Genomic DNA, 15,257 nt, shown 5'->3' on the forward strand with positions numbered 1-15,257 from the left:
GATTTCGAAACCAATTCCAGAGCCGATATTAATTCCGGAAACTGATTCCGGACCTACTATCCGGAATTGATTCCAGAAAACCGCTTCCGACAAAAATTAATTTTTCCCATCACTAGTCAGAATCAAACCCAATATTTAATTAAGTGGCTAAAACTACCTCCTACTGGCAAAATTACGCTAAAAATAGTAAGATTTTGGCTGTAAATCGCGAGAATTTTTAATTTTCTAGACATGAAGTTGTTCTACAGGTACATGATTAATTTCGTTTCAATGTAATGAACGTAACTCGAATATACGTAAAAAAGACAAATATTATCACAGTGGAATATGTACACCACTAATATGATATGTAAATTTGGCCTATGACACAAAGGTTAAATTGTTAGTTGCACAATCTACTAACCGAACCAAGATGGCTAACGGTTAAAGATAGATGAGTTTACCTCTCCTGTTTGGTACTCCACGACATACGACTATGACTGTACCAGGCCAAAGAGATGTTTGAAATTGTTTTGAAACCAGCAGCAGAAAACTCACACATACAGAGCGGCTCGCGTCTGATGTCAGTGGTGTTGGTGAATAAGTACGGTTGTGTTTGAGAAAAGGTTACACACATATTCATCTGCTTTAACGGTCGCTGGTTGTGTAGGTAGGTGCGCTTGGGCGCACTGAACCGTTAGAGCAAAAAGGACAAAGAATGCAGAAGGGAGAAGATGACTGTATGTGGTGTAAGTGTGTACGCAGGTCGGAAATAGAAGTAGGGGACGAGAATGGTGTGCGTGTGCACGGGAGTTACGAGTCACACCATAAGCGTACTCTATGTTGTGTGTTGCTTAGTTGATAGTTCAATCAATGGCTAGATTTGTATCGTACGTGAGTGTAGTAGCATAAATTTGTGCTGTTTCTTTACCTTCAAAACTAGGGCCCAAATAGTCGCGGGTATTGCTCAAGGAACAGTGAATACGTAACGAATAATCGATGGTGATGTGTTGTTAATATAGCTGATTTATGTTTAGTGCTAGTGTATAGTTTTGGTTTGATATTAACCCATTAAGGTATAGGGTGTTGCAAAGTCAACCGGTGGCCAATTGGACGAATGGTGATTGCAACCGATCGCAACGGCAGACGTTAATTCGTTGTCGAAAAATGCGTTTGTAATACGTACGCACATACGACGGAGTGTGAGCGAAAGAGTTGTGCTTGTTGCGTCGTCGTATGCGAAACATTGTGGTGGTGATTCCAGTTCCAGGGATGATCCAATGCCGGGATCCTGTGGACCAGCAAAAGCAACAAGCTGGTGCAGTAAGAAGCCCAAAACTGTGCTGTTCCAACATTACTGCAGCGCACACAGGAAGAGGCGTCGTTCGTTCTCAGTAGGCATGCATCCTCAGTGTGAAGTGCTTGGAATCGTAGCGACAAGAGCGAGAAGAACAGAACAGAATGCAATGAAGCAGGGTAGCATTACCACCGGACGAAGCTCATGCTATCTTGCTCAGAACAAAGCGGGCCAATGCGTAGCCAACACAAAATATGAAATATGAAGGATCTTCTACCAGGACCTGAATGTGTGGAGTGTGATCAAATCCCAATAAGAGATTTGATCGGGTCGGTGTGCGTGTCAGTATGCATGTGTGTTTGGCCGTGTGGCTAGAGTGGAAATTATATGACAACAAATTTTGTGTAAAAACGCCGTTCATATTTCTTCTTCACCCTTGGCGTTTCACCCTCACTGACTGAATTTGCTTCGCTTTGCATCAGCTACATGTGTTAGTGTATGTGTGCGAGTGAGCGGTTCAAAAGGACGTGTCTACAGAGGAAACACCGGCTAGATGTTAGCTGGTCTTTTATAAATCGAGTCTCAAAATACTTTTGGCCTTTTTTGCTACTTTACTCGAATAATTTTATATATTCAAATTGATGTAAATTTTTGGGTTTTTTTTAAAATTTATGTGTCTAAATTGATGTTTTAATTGTGTACTTAAATTAATTTTATTTAGGTTCAGATTTACAATTCAAAACTGATTTAATGTGCAATGTACATTGTGTGAATTATGTACACGTGAAGCGTGTTGAAAGTTAATACAAATATTGATTTTAATAAACCTGCAAACGTTGAAGATGCGGTGAGAAGCATGGATATATTTGGATTGAATACAAATAACGGTGATTCCATTTGGAAACACATGAAACAGGTAAGTTGAAAAATATTCAACACAATTCGTTCAATAAACATTATCTTAAAATTAGTCAACTATGTGTAAAATAAGAAAATATATTGTTACAAGCGAACTCGTATGGCATAAATCGATATTATGATATGATTAGAAACATAGGCTAGTTATTGTAAGTTGCGCAAATTTGCACAAGAACTGTGTATATTTATTCTGCAAAAATGCCTTATTATTTATTTATAACAGGAAACAAATATTCTAACAGTAGTATTTTAGGCCGTACAGAAAATACTTGTTACCTTCATTTTTTTAAAAACTCCCTTGTGGAATCACCACAAAATGATTGACTAGGTGGGCGATGATCGTATACATCGATCACACACACGCTATAGGGAAGGTGGTGGTATTATGCTATGTCGACACATGCAGAACGGAAATCTCCAGCAGCATAACCAGCGCGGGTTTGTTCCATGCTTTCCACGGCCCTTTTGGCCGGGAAACTTGTGCTAGTGCTATGGTGCTGCCTCGCCTGCACTTCACCCGCACCGTTCGCCCACAGAGCAGCATTGGAGCACACTGGAATGTGCGATCTCTTCGACCTTTTTTTTCTCGATCTTCGCCCTGTTCCGTTGTTTCGTGGAACGTTCGCAGTTCAGTCACACATACACACGAACGATGTGTAGCATGGTCGTTACCTGGCTCCCGGTGTTTTGTTATCCCACAATGAAGATTATGTTTCACAATGAATGGTTTGAATTGTTTCCCAAATTCAGCAACAATTGAAAAGACAACCCCTACACTAGGGCGGCTGATCATTGAAACTTATGCACCTGAGGTTTGTGGCCGGTAATGGGAAATAAGTCGCCCTTCCTTTATGTTGCTACAAGTAAGTTTTTTATTCGTTGATGAACAGAATGGACTATTCTTAGGAGAAACATAGCAATTAAAATATATACTAGTTGTATCAGTGGAATGTAGCACACCACTGTTTTATTGATTATTCGTACGATTTAGCGTTACAGGCCATTTAATGGAAGGATTTGTACAAAATCAACGAAACACATATCGAGCACAGGAGGTATGTGTTTATCCTGTTGTAGACACAGTAATAGATTTTTAACTGCAGTAACTGCCTGTCGCAACAAGGTATATAATCTTAGTAACTAAAGTAAACCAATGTAATGAATGCTCTATAAACGCATTGATTGAATACAGCTCCAAATCGAAGCTTTCGATCCATAATAAGCTTTCGCAGCATTTTCTTGGAACAGAGAAACAAAGCGAATCAAACGTCTAAGTTCACCAAGCGACGATTTAGACGAAAATGTACATAACGGCAAAACAGGCACACGGCGGCTGCAGCAACAGCAACAACAAGCAAGGCAGTCAGAATCTACCACAGCAAAATAACACACACAAAAAAAAACAGCCCGAGCTACATCGCATGAAGTTTGAATACAGTCAAACCGTGTGCTTCGGTTGGCGAAGAAGTGATCGCAGGAATATCGAAACATACCAAACCATGAAAAGAAAAGAGATGGGATGGGAGAATGAGAGGATGAAGTGACAAAGAGCAAGCGAGAGGATCTTTGAAATGATCTTGTTGTTTACTGATTCACCACAACATCATCCACCAACACACAATTATCATCCATCGGGGCCATATATTTTTGTTGTTAAATCTTTTCTTTACACTTTATTTGTCGAATCGTCGACGACGTGCATTGGCGACACGTAAACCACCAGTTTGTGTTGAGAGTGTTTTGATGCAATGTGTGCGAGCGGTTCGGTTCGTATGTTGGTGTGGATGCAATATACCGCCGTGACGAGATGTACAGTGTAAACATGTACGAACAGAATAAATCTAGAATTTTTGCTCATACATTTTATTTCCATTTATTGTTTTTAATATGTCTTTATTTTTTCAATTAAATTTAATTTCGTTAAAACTTATCTAAAGTTATAACTTGTTTCACTGTTTTAACGACGAGTAAATGGAACTCCGCTTACCGGATTTCTATACTATACAGATACATACTGTCTTTATTTTTGTGTATAATACACGTTATACAACAATTTTATAATCTGAACATTTTAAAAAATTGAAGTAAATTGGATTTTCACTTGAAATGAAATTGTGAAAAAAAAAAATGTTGCGAAAACTAAATTGTAACTATATACCGCATTATTATGCATAATGCAAATATTTTGCGTGAGTCCACCAAATATATTTTTTGTGTAATATGAAGTTAATGTAAGAACCACGCATACTTTATAACTACGCTCTTGTACATAGGAAGAAATTGTCAGCTCGCGCAGTAAAATAAACATAGAAATAAGATATTCAGCTATACTTCCAAAAAATTCAACTCGTTACGTCTTAATTTTTTATCAAATGTACTGATAACTATGACACGTCCGGAATAACTTCGGGTTTGAACTGGAACGCCAACTGCATCCTTACACCTTATTACTTGATTATTATATTTTAATAATGGTAAAAATTATCCAAAACAAACATTCAAAGACTATGTGTAAAGTTAACCTTCATAAATGATCTTACAACGTCATAATAGCATTTTCAAAGCATAGCTTTATCAATTGTGGAAGGTCAAACGATGATGCAGTCCATTTTAAAGGATCGATCAATTGACCCCAAATCTGTAAATCAAACAAATTTAGTGTTACCGTATATTATCTTCAACTCTTGAAATAAGTCAAAATGGGATATAAAAGAACGATTCTGTTCAAAAAGCAGTATAGCAAACACCTTTTTGCCCAAAAAGATGCTTTTTATTATTGACTTGTATATTTATCAGCGTTTATACTGTTTGATTTCAGTAACCGAGTAACTTATTTTTTATTGAGTGATTTTTCCCAATATAAGCATCTTTTAATTGAACGTGACTAGTATAGTTCTTTAAATGCATAGGTGGATGGTAGTTTTGGATGGCCCTTCCTAGCAACACTCTGAATACCAAAAGATAGACCTAGCGGCCGGCATAGAGCTAGAAAAAATCTGAACTCCTAGTGTAAACCCTTGGTGGTAGCCTAAGGTCCTGAGTTCCTGAGTCACTGTACTCCCTTTCCATGTCATGGAATTTTGCTCACGACCAATTTACCGAGCACGATCAGCTCATCGCGATAGTAAAACAAATATTCATTATGTTTTACAAGATATGTTATCGTATGCATTAGTAACTATTGTACAACAACCAAATTAATAAAATAACGGGAAAAATAATTTCAATTCTGGCAATATGAATAATGAACGTTCAATCGATTTGTTTGTTTGTTTTGTTTTGACTTCCAATTCAATTTTATTTACATTTTGTACATTTTCGGTTAATGAAGATTCGATCGAGGATTAACTATTCTGAAACTTATTTCCCAACGTTTGACTTTTAATGAGTTGATATAAAGACTACAAATTTGAGGTTTGAGGGCCCTCATTGAATGTGTTGTTTACATTGCTCTATTTCAGTCATTCAAGGGTTTAAAGATTGCCCCAGTTGTAAATGTGGTTGCATGGTTGATGGCTGGCATAGAATGACTAATAGAAAACTAAAAAACAGGCTGCAAATTTCAATTGCTCATTATTTAGTAAGTAAAACGAGTTATTATTCAAAAGTTACATCGTTGTAAAGCTTAAGCATAAGCTTAAATTTGTGAAAATGTGTAAAATAATGTAGAATACATAGGTAAATTTGCAACAAATAAAAACAGTTACTAAAAATCATACTGGGAGAAAAAAATTGAGAGACGAGTAAATTTATTTGATGCAAAAATACATCTCAGTTGGGAAAAGAAATTTCGTATAGAAAAATACGTAGCACACGTTTGTTAAACACCTTTTTGTCCATTGGCTATGTGTTTGCGGTTAATTGAATATGTTAGAAAACTTTTCGTGCGATCGGCGATGTCAATCGTGCATGCGTTACTGGAGTGATAAGATTGAAATTTCGACACAAAGATCGTCAAACATCAGAGTGGTACAGTCGGCAACTCGAACGACCAAATAACATGCCCGTCTTGGGGTCAAGCCCAGAATGAACCCGTCCCCCAGTAGCAAATGGCTGATTATCCGGTTACGTGGCACTGAATAAAAAGTCTTGAAAGCCTGTTTTAGGCCAGCGGCATGTCCGCGTAGGACGTTTATGCCAAATAGAAGAAGAAGAAGACTTTTTGCTTATCAAAAGAAAAGCTATAGGCTATATTGCAAACTGTTGCCTTATTGGAATGTACTTGTTTTTTTTCATGACGGCTTTTTATTAACTGTATTGTTAACACTTCCTGTGTTGTTGATTGATGTAATTCTGAAGATATTTTCCCCTTGTTGTTGTGCCTTATTGTGGGCATACTCAGATGTTTATTATTGTTTATTACTATACAATTATTCGTTCGTCATGCATTCAACGAGAACACTATCTTTAATGTGGCACAGAACACTTAAATATATACACATCTTATTCTTAGGCACAATAACCGTTCCCGGATAAGACTTGACTTACTTGCCCCATTAGTGGGGCTTGGCTTTCAGTGACTTATTAATTACCCATAGCAAGACAGCAAGTCCTACGCATGGGGGTACGGTACATTCGGGGCTTGAACCCATGACGGGCATGATGTTAAGTCGTTCGGAAAGTACCACGCGATATATATTTCACTTGTTTGTTTTGACAATTCATCTACTCGTTTCTGATTTTATTGATTTATCATTGTTTATCGAAGCTGTTTGAAAAATGTAATGAAGTGGCAATATATTGCATTTGTTAGTTGATGTTTTTAGTTGTGTTCTTGCCTCAAAAATAAGTGCTATTATATAATAGTGCCTTATTACCTTTTGGAAGATAGATTATAGCAAATCAAATCCCTCCTCAGAACACGGATACATTGGTTTGCTATGTTGTTTTAATTATATAAATGGAACTTAGCACATTCTAATACATAATAATTGTAGATTCTGTTAACGTACTCAGATGTTTTTTTTTTTTAATAGGATTTCTTTTATTTATCCGAAGCAAACTATCGTAGAAGCCATCTGACGTGTTGTTTAACTAAACAGACTGAAAAGCTTCTAACAAACATACTGCCGCGGTCATGTGATGTAGTCGATAAGTCGTTCGTATCCGTCATGTGTTCAATTCTCGTATGGGCTGAGCTTCCCTTAAGCAGGACATGCCTATTCCTAAAATAATGCCTGGTAATCAGGTAACCATTAATGGTAGAACTGTGGACTGGGCATGCTTGTCGCGTTCTCAAGAATAAGAAGAGAACGTATACATTTTGAATTTGTTTCATGCTTCCCAATGTTCACCATCACTAAACAAAGCACAACGGTGTTTTTTTGTTTAGAAGCAATTGGTGTTCGGTTTGTAGTACTTTTATCATCGTAATAACTTCGGTATGTGGTGTCGTCTGTTCCCGAAATTTGAGAAGTAGGAGGCTGATGCGCAATGCGCAACGGCGCACTACGACGTCACGGGTAGCCTTCGAAATCGTTCGTGCCTATACGACCTTTCCAGTCAGTTGTGGTCGAGCTTTTTCATACCTATTATACATCTTACATGAAAATCGTATCCACTGCTAAAGACAGCAAGCACGTACGCGTTGTGAAAGCGACATCTGTTGGGCTCGCTGCACAAAAGTGTGCTTTGGCAATAGCATATAACAAACGCTTATGGAAAATATAGCCAAATAACTACTTATTCTTACGGGTTTCTTGATGTAATATGAAAGCTACAATGTATTAAAATTGATAAAATTGTATCGATTATTTTTGATTATAACATGTAAGGTTGTTTTAGTTTGTGCACCGATTGTGCAGTCACTACAGTAGCTTCGTTCCCTAGCATAATTTCAATTTTATCAACCCAAAAATCAAAATCGCATGTATTTTTATAAAACATAGATGATGTTAGATGATGATAAATGATTTTAGATCTACTGTATAACATTCCTAATTGAATGAAGCAAAACGGAAATCATGTACTTTTTCATTATTTTTCTAATTTACGTAGTGCTTTGCACGTTTGAGCTGCAGTTCAGAAAGTATTTTCGTATGGTCAACGAGAGTGATAGTCGCAAGCGGGTCCATTTAACTGTTTTCGTAATGCGTGTATCAGTAACGGCACATAAGTCAGTCAATCAGGTAGGAGAAATGTGTTTTGCGGCTGGTACCGCTGAAACAATCTGCCTGAAAATGTCCGCTCCATCGCCTCCGCGCGCCGAGCGATCGCTCACATTACGAAAGCTAAGGCATATATTTTTGCTTTCATTTTGACTTTGGAGTCAATGTGGAGATCCACGAAAGCTTACCGAGGGCGGGTGGAGATTCCCTTCAGATTTGTTTCTTTTTTTCATTTCTTCCTCCTGCGATGCTCGGCTGACGCGACCAAAATGACGACGAAGGCAAAGAAAACCTTGGCACCATCTCGCCTGGTTCGTGCTCTTCCTGCGGTGAGAAAGCTGCAGAATGAATGAAATGGATTTTTTCTTAAGTCGAAGAAATGAGATCATCGTGCGAGCCTTAGTCTCGCACGAACGGAAGTGAAAGAGCTCGTTGTGCTCATTGTTTGGAGGTTGGGGAAGATTTTTTTCAGTATCGTTAACTTTGCTTCCCAGTACTACTCCGCTTGTTGCACGATGGAAAGTGTAGCTGTAGGGTTGTGTGTACCGTCTACTTCCGGCTTATTATCGCCTACCAATATTATATTTTTTATAAACGTATAGAAGGGTAACCGCCGTATAACATGGATGTTAGGACCAAATCGCAATTATGACCAATTTGTAAATCAAATCGCTGGTACAATCAAAACCTGCATGCTGTGTACACTTTATACATTTTTCTATTATATTTTCAATGTCGCTAAATGTAAAATTAAATCGAAGCAACAAAAATGTTGACCCAAGTAAGAGTATCGCTCCACCGACCTGATGATTGTCATACAAATCCAATATCGATTGGGAAGCAGCACAAGTGTGGGAACGGATCCTAGTACTCGTTTTGGATTTTGTTGGGATGTTGCTAAAAAATGTTTTGTGAATGGTTTGCATTCTCGTTTTTTTTCAGCGTATTATGTTACTCCATTTACATTTTATGAAGCATATTTTGTAATTCCACTTTAAACATTTATGAAATAAAGTGAAGCGAAAGTGTTATAGAAGATGCTAATGAAGCGTTCGATACCAAACGGAAAAAGCATATCTTTATTTTCACGTATGATTTGGTTTGTTTCCTATGATGATTGTATTTTATTCATTTTCTATTATTCGAAGTAAATCACCTATATCTTATCCACAGGTGCATGTCCATCGGACATGTGCAGTTGTTGTGCTGTCTAAGGTCAAAGTGTTTATTTTCCTTCTCGTTCGAAGATTGATTTTAACATACAAAACGTACACACCAATACCAATATTAATTTGAACTGCTTCGTCGTCCCTCTTTCAAAAATATGGGCTATGTTGGTCCTTTGAATTAGAAAACAAGTGAGTATTTTTTATGCTTTCATGCGAAAAGTGTCCCCTATTTACAAATCCTGTGAGGAGGCTGACTGCCGGTGTGCTTCACGACTGCACTCTGATGGTGTTGCCCTCACGCTTCTTCCGCGAACCCGTAGCCCGGCAAAGCACCGCTGCATCGTTAGCTGCATATGGTATGTGGTATACAAGGAAAGCCTGCGGTAGTGACGCCTTAGACCATTACTTCTTCGCCCTGCACATGACCGTACTAACACATCGAGAGGGATTAGCAACGATTTTCTGCTCAAACACAAGCTCGTTTTCACCCCTCTGGGAGAACGCAGAATGGAAAGTAGTGCCGCACGGGTGTGCGTTACCGTTACCGGAAGGGAATTTTCATTTAGCTATCCTGCTCTCCGACCTCTTTTTTCTCGCTGTCTTCTATATCGATGTGCCTAGAAAACGATGGACTGCAAGTTATAGGCGAATCAGAAAAGTGTCATTCATCTTAAAATGTGGTATATTGATAATTATAGATGACACGTACACATTTTTGATAAAGTGCGTAAAGCATTAAAAACGGTAAATTTGTATAAATTTAATAATTAAAAAAATCGAAAGCATTGGTCAGCACAGGTCAGACCAGTTGGGATTGTTTAAAATTATTTTTTTGTATTTCAGTATCCAAAGTGACAATAGATCGAAATGTATATTTCATCTTGCGTCCGTATATTTGTTTACCTGACTTGTTTGGTGTCAAAAATCAAAATTATTCTAAATTTAAAAAAAATCGTAAAGCATCGCACTGAATGCAGTATTTCTATGAACCGACGCACCGTAAAACGACTATAACATTACTTGACAATGTATTTGGCAGGTGGTATGGAGCTCTTAGAAAAGGAGATAGAATAGGTTGCGAAGATATGATATGATAAGTATCTCAGCACTAAAATGATTGGCACTAAAATTTGACAATGTGGAAAAATTATTTAGATATTTTCTACAAAACGGCAACCAATTCAACTATTTTGTTCAATTTTAACAGAAATTAAAATGTGTGTGATATTTTATTGAAACAGATCTGAAATAGGACCATAAAATTCATGGATTATTTTTCTATGACAATAAAATCATCGTTAGTCGAATTGATTGGTGTCAGATTTTATACATATAACATAACAATTGTTTTCTCTTTTGAGCACAGCAGTATGTTCTAGACAATTGACACATTCATTAAGTAATTAAAAAATATTAGATAATTGTTCCTGGTTGTAACTCTTAATTATAAGTATTTTAACTCTTCAACATTTTGTTTGTGTTTTAAAAAGGAGCTGCTTTTCGTTTAACAATCCATGAAACACCACTATAGATGGAACCTGTATTAAATCGGGTAAAAGGACTTATTGCTATCCTCATCATCATCATAAGGGGAGCGTACATATAACAATAATTAAAACTATCGAGATTGGTATGGCATATTTCATTCAACACAATTCAATACACACATTCTGGATTAAATTAAGATCAGAAAATATCGAATCATGCTAACATACGAAAAAGTGGTTGATAAACTTTATATTACCGTTTATCCGTGTGGTTTAAGAATACGACGAGTCGGGACAAATAAGAGTACTCTCGTTATGCCTGTTTTATGTAACATTCAAAATTAATAAATGATCGCCAACAATGGTTATTAGGCAAATAGTTTTGAGTTAATATTATTCCTTTGTTTCCCTCGCACAACCTCTTCTATATATGATGGTTTTTGCTGTATAAATCCTCTCTTTCTTTTTTTTTTCTTTCGTGTAACTCTCTTTTTCTCTTGCACTTCATACTCTATTTTCATCATTGAAACGCTCGGTGGTGCACGTTAACTACGTGTGCACAGTAGAAACGGCTCCCCATTCAGTCAGGAGACGGAGGCTGTTTGCTTGTACTTTCAAATTATTCCAATGCCTATGGGCATCTTAAGTCTAGAAAAGGGGGTTCAAACTGTTTGTGGATAGCAAACGTGAACGAATATTGTATTAAAATTCGGTTTATCTATGAAATTGCAATAGGAAATCGATTATGACAAGGAAAGGTTTGGTATTTTGCCTTTATTTAGCTACAATATGTTAAGCGGGCATTAATTCTAACAAAAATGTATTCAATCAGATCATTTTTAAATATTGTTAGAAGTCTTCGTGGTGCAAAGATTATATGATATGCTAATGTTACTGACTGAACAAACATGTATATTATCACCTTTAATTCACGTTTAAGAAATGTAGAGAATATTCGTAAACAAAATATGTAGTGTTTGTTTTGTCTTATTCAATACCTAAGGATGAGTAACAAAAATGTTAAACTCGCTCATAAACGCGTCGCTCTATGTCGATACGCACCAACGAAAGCATACCGTGCGCGAGAAAGCGATCGCGCGAAGGTTCGTTTACAAGTGCAAGCAAGAAAGGGAATAAGGTTAACTGCAGGCATATGCAGCTGCTTTCGTCACAGTTCACATCGCTCTTTGGATGTTTTCCTGTTTCCGCCTAGGGAATAAGTAGAAACAAACTGTACGTGTCGTACGAACCGCTCGCCTTTCGATTGAGTGCCAGCGTGCCACTTCCGGGACAGTTCTTTGCGATGGTGCTTAGTGTGCCTGGTGGTCTTCGCAGTCAATTTGAAATTAACTACGGGTGCGGAGTGCGACCGAACAAAACGAATGGCATCGAATGGCGGTCAATGAACATTTTCAGCTATCCATACCATGAATACTCACACGAAGACAAAACTGGCCGATCACGTTGGGGTCAATCGATGTCCGGTTTTTTTTGATAGCAGCGCAATGTGAGCTGAAACACCAAAATTATACGATGAGGGTGGACCCCCTGGTTTTGGGACTAGTGTGGCTTAGCGTATGACCCCTCATAGTCACCTTGGTTTGACAGGTATACGAATAGACAATGCTGTATATCATAGCATTCAAGAGCAATATTTAAAGAGACAAATGAGGCCAGAAAGCATAAGCTATCTAAGGAGCATAAAAAAATGCAATATCGGGAAGCAATCGGAAACATTAAAAAAATGAATTTTGTATATTTTACTTCGAGGAAGAAGTATCGGGTTATGATGTATATAAAACATTATGATGAATTTGGTTTGACCAAATTGAAAAAAATAGTGTGACAAAAACCAAACAAAATTACAAATATAGCCTTTAAGCATGCAGCCGCTATAGCTTTATTTTTAATTATTTTTATTTAGTTTGTTTCTATTCATTTGCCTACAACATTAATAACCTAAAACCTAAACCTAACCCAAAACTGAAAATAAGTATTAACTATTTTAATCTGTCTTTCCTTCGGTGATATTGTTCGAATGACAATCAGTTGAAACTCGGTGGTCTGCAGTTGCAGTGGTCGGCAAACTTGTCAAAAAAATGCCAAATCTCAGAAATATTCTCTCATTTCCAAAAACATTAGATAGCGGTGGTAGTAAAGTAAAATCTGATAAATTTGTTTGACTTTTTGCAGAAGCTAATGAACACATGTTTCAATTAAAGTATTCAAACAGCTGTTGTAGTCGTTCCAAAGTGCACAGCTAGAGTTTTTAGTGCTATAGTACTATAAAACTATATATTGTAGTAATAAAAAATATAAAACCAATCAAAACACCGCGCCAAATGCGTATGGGAGGTTCAATTGATTTAATATTCTTCACATTTTTTGTTTCTTATAGCTATGATGGTTGTAATCTATATTTATTAAATATTTTGGTTAATTTATCATACTAAGATTATTCCTACTGTTTAATGTGAATTCCAATTATTTTAGCGGATGAAAACTAGTTTAAAAGATTACCATATGTTGCTGTAACAAAAACGCTAAGTATTTAATCTCAGGTCGACCTGACCAAAGCTTAATTAGCATAGTGAAATAAATGAGCATAATTTAAAAAAGAAATAAATGTCACTCTCTGGAATCTTTACTCGTGAATTCTAGTGGAATGGTGCAGAAATTGTAAAATATTAACTCAGTTCTCGCCTTATTTCGCACTTTCGCGCCGCGGGTCCGACTTTGCCAACCCCTGGTTTATTGGATAGACGAGCCTGCTTATACGCGTTCGATTTCATTCGGGACCGTCCTCCCATAATCAGGAAATACTGTAGGAAATCTTGTTAGGTGGAAAATACACATTAAGGAAGCCTGCAAGACCGGGCAGGTCTTTATGCCAACGAAGTTAATATTATATTATATTGTTCGTTGTTGTTGTTATAATATTGTTCGCTAATGAAATGATACATTTAAGAAAAAATATGAATTTCCAAGTAATTTGTTAAATTTAAGTTTATTATGTAGAGGGTGACATTTTTTTCAAAAATATAGTCATGGTCGAACACGTATAGTAGGTAAACACATGTTTTGAATAAATAACCTCATTCCATAATCCTCCCGCAACCAAGTGTGAACTAGAAATTGTGCACTGCTTCTGTATTGAAATGAAATTACCTTGAATTGAGATAGAGTTTATAGGCTGGAAGACTTAAGCAAACTTCGAATACAGTTAAATCGCAATTAATGAATGAAGGAACTTGTATTAAGTGTAGATATGCAAGGACAAAAGCAAAAACAGAAGAAAGAACATTTGTCAGCAAGTCAATAAATGCAAGGAAATAGAGTGATGCGAAATGTATATGTTATTATATTGTTTTCTATTGCTCATTTTCTTGTCTCAATAAGATTTTGAGAACGCTTTACGTCTTCTGCCCGTTCAGGAGCAAAAGGCCGTACTTGGTGATGCACAGTTAATGCATATGGTGCTTGGTGTTAGTTTTTTCTGTTGCATTGAGTAGCCCGAAAGCATGTGTGTTAGTAACATTGCTAGCTATGTTGCCCCTTTCGGCTTTGGAAGCCTCGCACGTGTGCATTAATGTGCGGCAATATATAGGGGTCATAAATGACGAAGATATGGCCGGTTAGGGATAATAAGAGGGGAAGGATAACAGGGACTCTGCTCGTTGTCCAAAGATTCACAGAGTGCTTGTGTTGTTGGCTGCGATGGCGGTCGGTTGGTTACCCTTTTCAACGAAAATGCGCGATATTTTATCCCATTTTCTTGCTTCTGCCTTACTACTGTTGGGTGCGATGCATAGCTTGCAAAAGTTGGCCAGATTGCTCAGATGTTTCACACTAATATCGTAGAAAAGTATGTGTATGTATTTTTGTTTTATTTACCAGTTGCCGATGGGCAGTCATATTCAAAATGTGAATATTAGGGCTCAAATGGATAAACAATTAATGTTATTTTCGATCTTCAAAAGAGCATTTTTTTTGTTTCGTGTAGTTTATTTTAGTATTTAAAAACAAATCTTAAATAATCCTTAAATAATATGTATTGCCCAAAAGCGATGGTTGTAATCTATATGTATTAAACATTTTGGTAAATTGTATTTACACTTTTATAATTTTTTATTATTGAACAGATCTGAGGATAATTTGTAAGCTAGTAATGAAGAACTTGTTATCCTTCTTATTTAACGCAACAACCGTAGTCAGTTGTTACAGCTTGTTAAGTTCGGGTTACAACATCAGTGAAATTGTATGTGAAATTTGGTGTTTTTTGCTAATATTAATATTTTTA

At 36.8% G+C, this 15,257-nt stretch overlaps 1 protein-coding gene across 1 annotated transcript in view; it reads left to right on the plus strand.

The window, feature by feature from the left end:
- The first annotated feature begins 581 nt into the window (after positions 1-581).
- LOC120903719 (neurogenic protein mastermind) overlaps positions 582-15,257 on the plus strand; it is an 80,393-nt gene continuing 65,717 nt past the window's right edge. Inside the window, exons 1-2 of the mRNA XM_040313321.1 lie at positions 582-981; positions 1,998-2,192. The gene's annotated coding sequence lies outside the window, so the exon portion shown is untranslated. The remainder of the gene's footprint in view (positions 982-1,997; positions 2,193-15,257) is intronic.

The sequence above is a fragment of the Anopheles arabiensis genome, chromosome 3 (assembly GCF_016920715.1).
Source record: "Anopheles arabiensis isolate DONGOLA chromosome 3, AaraD3, whole genome shotgun sequence".
In the NCBI taxonomy this organism is placed as follows: domain Eukaryota; kingdom Metazoa; phylum Arthropoda; class Insecta; order Diptera; family Culicidae; genus Anopheles; species Anopheles arabiensis.